The following is an 11594-nucleotide window of genomic DNA, read 5'->3' on the forward strand; positions in this document are numbered from 1 at the left end:
TGAGAAAAAGATCACATGAGCAAAAGTGGAGTAGAGCAGCTTGCCCTGTATCTGGTATGACAAGTAAATCATTGGCTTATGTTAAACACATTAAATAAGTTCAGTGTGACTCTTTAAAATAGTACAAACAAGATATATTTGATTAAGATGTTAAACCTACTCACTCTGACGCAATTCACTGTTGTACTTTCACAGAGATGTACCATGTACTGGGTGATCAAAAAGTCATTATAAATTTGAAAACTTAATAAACCAAAGAATAATGTAGATAGAGAGGTAAAAATTGATACACATGTTTGGAATGACATGAGGTTTTATTAGAACCAAAACAAAAAAAAAAGTTCACAAAATGTCCGACAGATGGCGCTGGACAGCAAAACGTCAGTGACTGCGCATGACAATCATGTATAAAAGGAGCTTAATGAGAGAGAGAATCAGATGCGCCAGCAGTCGCAGCATGTTGACGTTACCTGAAAAGGCGCTTTTAGTGAAGCTGCATTATCAGAATGGGGAATGTGCTAGTTCAGTGTTATGATACTATCGCCATAGGAAGGGGATTCGAATGGGTAAAGGTCTGTTGACAAATGCAGCTGTGGCGAGAATGATTTCGAAGTTCGAAGCCATGGGTTGTTTAGATGATAGACCCTGTAGTGGCCGACTGAGCACAAGGTGTAATGCTGCTGAGACAGTTCAGGGAGAAACAGAGACTGTAGTGGGTTTGTCTATGCATGGGGAAGTCAGCGCTTGTGCAGTCGCACATTGCACTGGCATTCCATACACTACTGTTTGATTGGCACTTAGGCGTACCCTCCGATGCTATCCGTACAAAATCCATCGGCATCATGAACTGTTACCTGGCGATGTAGTGAAGCGGAGGGCATTTGCAGTGTGGGCGTTTCAAAAGGTGGCAATTGGTTGAGTAACGTGTTGTGGACTGACGAAGCTCATTTCACGCTCTGGGGGTCTGTCAACGCCCACAACTGCAGAATTTGGGTTACCAAAAATCCTAGAACTGTCGTGGAAACTCCATTGCACGACAAGAAAGTCACGGTATGGGTTGGATTTACCACTTCTACCGTTATCAGGCCTTTTTTCTTTGAGAAAATGCATGATTCTGGTTTTGTAACTGCTACCGTGATGGGTGAGAGGTACGCTGTTATGTTACAGAATCTCATCATCTCCAGCCTGGCTGATAAACACCTGCGGGAATGTACGATGTTTATGCAGGATGGCGCTCCACCCCATATTGCTAGATGCATGAAAGATCTGTTGCACGCGTCGTTTGGTGATGATCATGTGCTCAGCCGCCACTTTCATCATGCTTGGCCTCCCAGATCCTCAGACCTCAGTCTGTGCAATATTGGCTTTGGGGTTACCTGAAGTCACAAGTGTATTGTGATCGACCGACATCTCTAGCGATGCTGAACGACAACATCCGACGCCAATGCCTCACCATAACTCCGGACATGCTTTACAGTGCTGTTCACAAGATTATTCCTCGACTACAGCTATTGTAGAGGAATGATGGTGGACATATCGAGCATTTCTTGTAAAGAACATCATCTTTGCTTTGTCTTACTTTGTTATGCTAATTATTGCTATTCTGATCAGATGAAGCGCCATCTGTCGGACATTTTTTGAACTTTTGTGTTTTTTTGGTTCCAATAAAACCCCATGTCATTCCAAACATGTGTGTCATTTGGTACCTCTCTATTTACATTATTCTGTGATTTATTCAGTTTTCAAATTTATACTGACTTTTTGATCACCCGGTACAGTTACCCCCATAAACATACGAATATGAACTAGGGCCTTATCTTTCATTGGGAGAGTCTGCTAAACATTGATGAACTGTGCACTAAGTAAGTGTGCTGGGATGTTCACTTTGGTTTCCAGATTCAGCAAAGAGCTTGTCTTGGTCAATGGCGGATACATATGAGGGGCATGCCCCTCCCCCCTCCTCCCCCCAAGCGGGGCTACCCGCATTGCCACCTGCACCTCCCCCGCCAGTCAGCCCGCACGCTATTCGTTCTTGTCTTTCATTAGTTGACTTGACTATATCGAGTTATCGAGTAGTTGTACTTTCCTACATAGCATGCACGTCCGCAGCATCGTATTTTGTACATTTCTGTCTGGCGCATAGATAGCTTTACAAAATATTTGCTTGGTTACCTGCCTCTATTGCTACAGTAGAAAGAAGTTTTTCAACATTGTGGTGTACAAGGACATGGCTGAGGTTGACAACGAAGGAGGATCGAATTAATGGCTTAGCTCTGTTGAACATGCACCCTTCCTTTGAGTGTTTTAATGATGATTTAATTAACCAATTTGCCAGGTAGAATAGGTGCATAAAATTCGTCATTTAATGAAGAGAACCACAATTTTAACTTTTTTATATTATAAGATGGTGTTGTCTTGTATATGTGTATAATAAGTTCAAATAAAACTTTCTTAAACTTTGCATGTGACTTGATTGTTTTTTATTACGGTAAAAGTAAAGGTAGCTCAAGATATCTTTAGCGCCTCCTCCTTGATGTTCTTCTGTATCTGCCACTGATCTTGGTGGCTGTGGAAGGGGGATGCACTAGGGAGAACCATGTGAATTATCTTTCGAGTGTGCAAACTAGCTGTGGCACCACTTTCTATGATTGCTGACATGCACCATTTTTAATTTGGAGTAAAAGATACAGGAGACTATAATGCTTCATGGCACACTATCGATCTGACATCAGGCTTTGACAGTAGTGTGACAAAATATGCACCTAACACAACTGTAACAAGCTCACAAATACATTCAACTTTAGGCCCTTTTCTTGAATTCAAGAGAGACTCAAGAGAGAAGAAATCTCCCTTGTCCCTAAATCTTCTGTGTCAATGCAGGTCTGTTACTCTGACAGAGGCAGAAATGTGCCCCTCCCGCCTTTCCAGAGGCCAAAACCACACCAGTAAAATATCTTTAAGATTCTACAAACATTATGCAAAATAACTTGCTCATCTTCTAGCAGCAGTTGCTGGAGCAATGGAGGGTACCTGGCGACTGGAAAAAAGTGCAATTCATTCCGGTTTTCAAGAAGGGTCATAGGACAGTTACACATAATTATAGGCCTATACTGGTGACATCAGTCTGTTGTAGAATCATGGAATATGTTTTAAACTTACATATTATTCAGGAGAACAGTAAATTCTTCTATGAAGATCAACCACACTGCTGTGGACATCAGTGCTCACACTGATGCCATGTTCCTTGACTAGGAAGGCATCTTACACTGTCCCATATTGCTGTTTGGTGAAAAAATTATGAGCTTACTGAGTAGCAGACCAGATTTTCAACTGGATTCAGGACTTCCTTGCAGACAGAATTCAACACATCAGTCTTACCAGAACAAAATCTACAAATCTGAAGGTCATTTCAGGAGTACCCCAAGGAAGTGTGATAGAACCGGTACTGTTTAAAATATACGTAAATGATCTAGTAGAAATGTCGGAAACACTATGAGGCTGTACATAGGTATGTGGTTGTTTATAAAAAGGTAACAACACTGTTATGTCTCGTGCAATTACCACAATGAGAAAATTCAAAAATTTGAGGTATTACAGAGCTTCATTGACAAGCATTCTTCCCACTTGCCACTTGACAATGGAATAGGGACAGGGAAATCAAATAGTGGGACACCAAGTATTCCCTACCATACAGTCAGGTGGTTTGTGGTGTAGGCGTATAAGGGTGAGTCAAATGAAAATCTTAAATATTTTTTAAAATATTATTTATTGTGCAGAAGTGGTACAAAGCTTTATCAATTTTCAACATAATCTCCCCCACACTCAATGCAAGTCCTCCAGCGCTTACAAAGTGCATAAATTCCTTTAGAAAAAAATTCTTTTGGTAGTCCGCGCAACCATTCATGCACCGAGTGGCATACCTCTTCATCAGGACGGAACTTCTTTCCTCCCATTGCATCTATGAGTGGTCCAAACATATGGAAATCACTTGGGACAAGGTCTGGTGAGTATGGTGGATGAGAAAGACACTCAAAATGCAGGTCTATGATGGTTGTAACTATTGTATGGGCAGTGTGGGGCCTTGCATTGTCATGTTGCAAAAGGACACCTCTGACAGCAATCCACGTTGCTTTGATTTGATTGCAGGCAGCAGATGACTTTTAGGAGAGCTGTGTATGATGCACTGGTGACAGTGGTCCCTCTAGGCATGTAATGCTCCAAAATGACGCCTTTTTCATCCCAAAAGAGAGTCAGCATAACCTTCCCTGCTGATGGTTCTGTTCGAAACTTCTTTGGTTTTGGTGCTGAGGAATGGCACCATTCCTTGCTCTCTCACTTCATTTCCAGTTGGTGGAAGTGAACCCAGGTTTTGTCCCATGTAACGATTCTTGCAAGGAAGCCATCACCTTCTCGTTCAAAGCACCAAAGAAGTTCTTCACAAGCATCAACATGTCGTTCTCTCATTTCAGGAGCCAGCTGCCGTGGCACCCACCTTGCAGACACTTTGTGAAACCGGAGCACGTCATGCACAATGTGGTGTGCTGACCCATCACTAATCTGTAAACATGCTGCAATGTCATTCAGTGTCACTTGGTGGTTTTCCTTCACTATGGCTTCAACTGCTGTAATGTTCTGTGGAGTCACAACTCATTGTGCGTGACCTGGACGAGGAGCATTTTCCACTGAAGTCACACTATTTGCGAACTTCCTACTCCATTTGTGGCCTTGCTGCTGTGACAAACATGCATCGCCGTACTGAACCTTCATTTGTCGATGAATTTCAACAGGTTTCACACCTTCACTATGCAAAAACCAAATAGCAGGATACTGTTCTTCCCTGGTGCAAGTTGCAAGTGGGGTAGCCATCTTTATACTGATACTGCATCGGTATGTGTGCATCTTCACTATGCTGCCACCTACAGGCCATTCTGCACACTGTTTGTAGCATGCTTACCAAGTTACAGGATAATGGCGTGAAATTTTGATTTGTTATTACAAATTTAAGGTTTTCATTTGACTCACCCTTGTAGAATATATGAAATGCCTTGAAGATCCAGGCTGCTCCTAATTCATCTCCACTTGAGTAAAAGGAAACTGCTGTACGTGATGGAAGTGCAGTTGCTACTGTCATCACTCCTCTTGAGTTCCAATAACTAACTGCAAACCAGCCTGCTGTCTTTGTGGTGTTACAAGAGGCGAGGATCACAGGTCCTTGTCTTTTCACTAGAAACTGTAATGTCTACTGTAAGAACCACATGAATGCTGGCTGTTTACAGTAGTGTCTGCATACTGATGCACTTGGATATTTTTGGCGAACAAGTGCATCTAGATACTGAACAGAAATTAAGTGTTTATGTACTGATGCCTGTCATGTTAATGGTATGGAATGTCTTTCCACTACAATGGCAGATTACCAGTCAAGATGTAACAGGCTTAATGGAGCATCTGCTTACACCCTTCTATTATTGAGGACTTCAAAATCCACCTTCCACTGTGGGCTTGTACATACATATTCAACATTGGTCAGCTAAGTTAGTGGATGATTATTTAGTCTGATCTCTGTCCTTGTGGTACTCAGATCTAAAAACTTCAGCGACATAGACCTCACAATGTATATACTTCAGTTCTCACCATCTTCCTTCTATGAGATGTCCAATGCAGACCTCACAATGTGCACAATTCTCACTCCTTGTTCCTATGGGATGTCCAATAAAGAGCTCTGTAACAGTGCCCATGTTTCACATTATGCATCCTTTCCCAACCACCAGCCAATGGAGAGCCCACCGTGTTGTTTGCTCTGGAGCTAAAGGGTTTCAGAGTAGTGATATAACATGAGAAACAGCCTTAAATTGGTGATTTCATAAAGGTGGTCACTTGAACAATTTTATGCACTGGAGAAGAGGCAATTCTTTCCTCCTTGGGTCCTCACTGTCAGAAACTTGTGTTTTGGTAGCCTGTGAAGATTGTAGCAACTATCAGAGAACACTGATGGACACTTCAGTAGGAAGAGTGCATGGCCATCTTAGTTATGTTTTAAGACTGTTTTGTTTATATATTTGTATCAAAAGCAATATATACAAAATAGACAAAAAAGAGAAAAAACAGGATAAATATATAAAATTAAAAAGGAAGTTCAGGTACAATGTGAGACAGTTAGAGACATATAATAATAGTTATGTACAAACAGATTACTAACACTGAATATAATGAGACCAAATATTGTTAACCTTGATGGCGTTCTCCCTGGCCCACAATAGGTCCTATAGCATGCAGTAAAATTGGCACTGAGGACAATTGTACAGATATATGGTGATTTATTTGGCTCCACATTCGCATAAAGTTCATGGGTCCCCAAGACAGTTCCATCTGGCCATATTATTCTTTGTCTTACCCACCCCACTTCTTAGTCTGTTGAAGGGCTTCCACATTTTCCATTGCATATTTTTATCCAGGGGAGGGCCTCTGAAAGTGGGATCCATGATGTGATATCTGCATTTCTGGTCATCCACAGGTACTTTCGTGCCATTGACAATGATGCACTGTCATTGGCAGAAGTTTTTAAAAAGCTCTTCCTGGATTTCAGCCTGTTTTGGGGACGCTGGTGTCCATGCAATGTGTGAGCAGTGTTTAGTTCCACTTTGTGTCTCTCTTTGTTCATGGCAACTTCCCAGCTTATATATGGAGGGGCTATCCTTGCCAGACTGTATGGTTTGTTGTTAGATATTGCCCTCAAGCATAGTGATGTTATTCTACATGCCTTGTTGAGGGCAGCATCCACATGCCTGGCATGAACAGAACTGTACCAAACAGGTGTGGTGTATTCAGCAGCAGAGTAACATAATTTCAAGTGCTGATGTTCTGAGTACTACCAGTTGGGCACCCCATCCATTACTTGTGAGATTTCTAATGATGTTATTGCTGGTGCATACTTTATGTTTTGTGTTTAGACAGTGCTTCCTAAATGTCACCACATGTCCAGCATGACCCACAGATAATTTGGATGATGACGTTGCCCCAGCTCCATACCATCCCATACGACTATTAATCTTTTGTTTGCGTCTTTGTTTTCTAGATGAAAAGCACATATTTGAGTTTTACCCAGATTTATTTTCAGGTAGTTATTTTGGTTGTATGTTGCAAGAGAGTGAAGTACATTTGCTAGATGCTTCTCTGCTGCTTTGTAATCTTTGGCTTGAGATATTGGTGCCACATTGTGAACATAAATGAAGCCTTTTTCGTTAAGAGGCTGTGGCTGATTGTTACTGTAGATGTTAAACAAGGTTGGTGCTAGGATACTACCTTGAGACAGACTGTTTTTTGCAGTCTCCATTTACTTTTCTTGCCATCTAGTTCAACATAGAATCTACAATTCTAAATGAGAGTTCCTATGAAGGGGTAAAGTCTTGTCTCTTGGTAAATGACATAGTTTGTGCAACATGATATTGTGCTGCATGTTACCATATACTGTGGAGAGATTCATGAATACTGCTCCTGTAACCAAACCCTGTTCCATACCATCCTTGATATTCTGTGTCAGACTGAGGATTTGAGCCATGCAATTTTTATTTGGTCTAAATCTAGCTTGTTGTGAGATTTTATAAAGATGGCACGAAAGAGATATAGGGCAAAAGTTCTTGGCATCACAAGTTGGCTTCCGAAGTTTCAGTATGGTGATGATCCTTGTCCTTCTCCAGATTTTAGGAATCTACTGTCAAATTAGGTAGTTATTATAGAATTGCAGCAGCCCTCCCATAGTCGTAGCCCAAAATGCTCTGTCTACTCCATCAATAAATCATCAAGTCATGGTGCCTCGCCGGATTGATACTTTTTCTGGAATATTTACTTCATCTTCTTTCGTGAAGGAATTATGGGAAACTGTATTTAGTATCTCCGCTTTAGTGGCACCATCATCAGTAACATTTCCTTCGCTATCGCGCAGTGACAGTATTGACTGTTTTTTGGAACAAAACTCACTTAAGAAAGTCAAGTCTTCCAGTCCAGATGGTGTACCAATCAGGTTCCTTTCAGAATACGCAGACGCAATAGCACCTTTCTACCATATTTTGAAACATTGTCTCAAAATATGGTAGAAAACCCAACAAGATTCTGGTCGTATGTAAAGTACACCAGTGGCAAAAAACAGTCATTACCATCACTGCGTGATAGCGATGGAAATGTTACCAATGATGGTGCCACTAAAGCGGAGTTACTAAATACAGTTTTCCATAATTCCTTCATGAAAGAAGATGAAGTAAATATTCCAGAATTCGCAATCAGAACAGCTGTTAGCATGAGTGACATAAAAGTAGATATCTTAGGTGTTACAAACAACTCAAATCACTTAAGAAAATCAAGTCTTCCAGTCCAGATGGTATACCAATCAGGTTCCTTTCAGAGTACGCAGACGCAATAGCGCCTTTCTTAGCAATCATAGACAACTGCTCACTTGACGAAAGGTCTGTTCCTAAAGACTGGAAAGTAGCACAGGTCATACCAATATTCAAGAAAGGAAATAGGAGTAACCTATTGTATTACAGATCCATTTCACTGACCTCAATTTGCAGTAGCATTGTGGAGCATATATTGCACTTGAACATTATGAATCACCTTGAAGAAAATGACTTATTGATACATAACCAACACAGATTCAGAAAATATCATTCTTGTGCAAAACAGCTAGCTCTTTATTCCCATGAAGTAACGAGTGCTGTCGACAATCAATTGCAGATCGATACCATATACCTAGGTTTCCAGAAAGCTTTTGATACCGTTTCTTAAAGTGACTATTAATCAAATTGCGTGCATATGGAGTATCATCTTCAGTTGTGTGACTGGATTCATGATTTCCTCTCAGAGAGGTCACAGTTCGTAGTGATAGATGGTAAATCATCAGGCAGAAAAGAAGTGATATCTGGCGTTCCGCAAGGTAGTGTCATAGGCCCTCTGCTGTTCCTGATTTACATAAATGATGTAGGTGATAATCTGAGCAGCCCCCTTAGATTGTTTGCAGATGATGCTGTAATTTACTGTCTAGTAAAATCATCAGATGATCAATTCCAGTTACAAAATTATCTAGAGAGAATTTCTGTAAAAAGTGGCGATTGGCACTAAACAAAGAAAAGTGTGAGGTCATCCACATGGGTAGTAAAAGAAATCCAATAAATTTTTGGTATACGATAAATCGCAAAAATCTAAGGGCCGTCAGTTCAACTGGATACCTGTAGTTTTTGTTGTGGCCTTCAGTCCAGAGACTGGTTTGATGCAGCTAGGAATTACAATTATGAACAACTTAAATTGGAAAGACCACATAGATAATATTGTGGGGAAGGCGAAACAAAGACTGCGCTTTGTTGGCAGAACACTTAGAAAACGCGACAAACCCGCTAAAGAAAGAGCCTACATTACACTTGTCCATCCTCTGCTGGAATATTGCTGTGTGGTGTGGGATCCTTACCAGGTAGGATTGACAGAGATCGTTGAAAAACTGCAAAGGAGGGCAGCTCGTTTTGTGTTATCGCACAATATGGGTGAGAGTGTCACTCATATGATACGCGAGTTGGATTGGCAGTCACTGGAACAAAGGCGGTTTTCTTTGTGACGAGATCTATTTATGAAATTTCTATCACCAACTTTCTCTTCCAAATGCAAAAATATTTTGTTGACACCCACCTATGTAGGGAGCAATGATCATCATAATAAAATAAGAGAAATCAGAGCTTGAACGGAAATGTGTTCCTTTTTCCCATGTGCCGTTCGAGAGTGGAGTAGTAGAGAAGTAGTATAAAAATGCCACGCACTTAAGTGTGAATTGCAGAGTTTCCATGTAGATATAGATGTTCAATAGAGCTTCCGTTCTTCCAAAATAAACTTAACAAGCAGCACATTCGTTTCTGGATGTTTCCGGGTTATCCCTATTTTTTATTTCTTCGTTCAGTTTTCCCATTCAGCAGCACATTGTCGGGAACTTAATTTTCAGTAATGTTGGATCCTACCTACTTCAGGTATAGTGGAGTGATTACTGAGTTCTGAGCAGTTGCCAAGCTTTTCTGTTACTCTTAGACAAGTCAATACGCTTTACTGGCTCAATCCATCAATTCTCTTAGGCTTTTGCCAATTCCTGGCACAGTGTCTGCCCTGAGTTTTCTGGATCCATACAGAATGGGTCTACATCAAACAATCTAAGGTATTCTTGCACTTTTGATGTTACTTCTTCATTCATATCTCCAAGAAGAGTGCGTGTTTTGGACTTTACTTTCACTTGGGCATCCCCTCAACAGGCTGATTTTTCGAATGCAGAAGCATTGTGATGTACGATGGGCCTTTTTGTAGAGGGATGCTAGCTATTAAGGGAAATGAGTGTTGGAAACAGCTTGTGTCATCCATGAGAGCTCACATTATATCTTCACAAGTATCACATGGGCTTCATAGCATGGTGGTCATCAGTTTTCTACAATAGCAACTGGAATCTTCATTAATGGTGGTGGTATTACCTTCCAGTGCTGGACACTTTGTATTGCACTTCATTAAAGTTTGTCTGGCAGCTACCATCCTACATTCCTATCCCGAAATCTCTGAATAAAAATCGTGAAACCTAGTTTACTTCCTAATGTCCATTGTCAGCTTCAAAGGGATGATGGTATGAGATGATTTAACAGTCTCCCATTGTTGGGAACACTACTGGAAGCCCACTGGCTGTAGTGTGCCCACAATTTCATTTTCAGTAAGGGATACAAATCACAGGTGGTTAAGTCAGGCAAGTTGATTGGGCACCATGCAATGGTCATGTTATTCTTTGACTGAAACAGCTGTACCAGAAGTGAGCTGCATACTAGACCATTATCTAGATGAGAAATCCATCGTTGTTCTTCCAACTCCTAGGCTGTTAGTGCTGCACATTTCTGCTTGTGTCTCCACAGTAGAAGTCCTTTGTGATGGTGTGAACATTTTGAACAGGTTTCTTATGGAAAATTTTATAAATGCATCATCTGAACTTTCGTGTAATGACTATCTTCCCTAAAGTTTGTCTTCTCTACAGACTTTCAAATTTGTTTGACACACATAAACCTTCATATATTAATTATTAAAGCTTTTTGACTAGAAGGATCCTTTAGCATTTGGTCATTTTTGCCTGCACTTTTTGCTGTCCTTATTTTTTAAGCCAAGTAAAGGGTTCAGTGATGGTACCCATGATTTGCTCTTTGGAGAAGGATCTTGGGAAAAAAGATTGAGTAATAATAGAAGGGATACAGGTAACAGTTTGTGCAATAACCATAATTATGCAACTATGGATGACATCAGGTACATCCCTGAGAATGTTCCTAACACTAGTGTAATTTTGTGCCACTCTTTGAGTGATATGATAAGCTATGGATGAAGCATTCTGTGGAAAATACTAATGCATCTTAATGCTTCTGGTAAGAGGCCACTGCAGAGCTAATTGCCAGGAGCATCTAGTTTGACAAAAGCAGTATCTCAGCTATCCCAGTGATTTCCAATGTTTTCACTGCGTCTTTTTTTAGGCTCAGCCCAGTTCATCTGAAAAACTGAGCTGCAGAATAAATATTGTTACAGTTGAAACATCAAAATACTGCATG

The sequence above is a fragment of the Schistocerca serialis genome, chromosome 1, assembly GCF_023864345.2.
Source record: "Schistocerca serialis cubense isolate TAMUIC-IGC-003099 chromosome 1, iqSchSeri2.2, whole genome shotgun sequence".
Taxonomy (NCBI): domain Eukaryota; kingdom Metazoa; phylum Arthropoda; class Insecta; order Orthoptera; family Acrididae; genus Schistocerca; species Schistocerca serialis.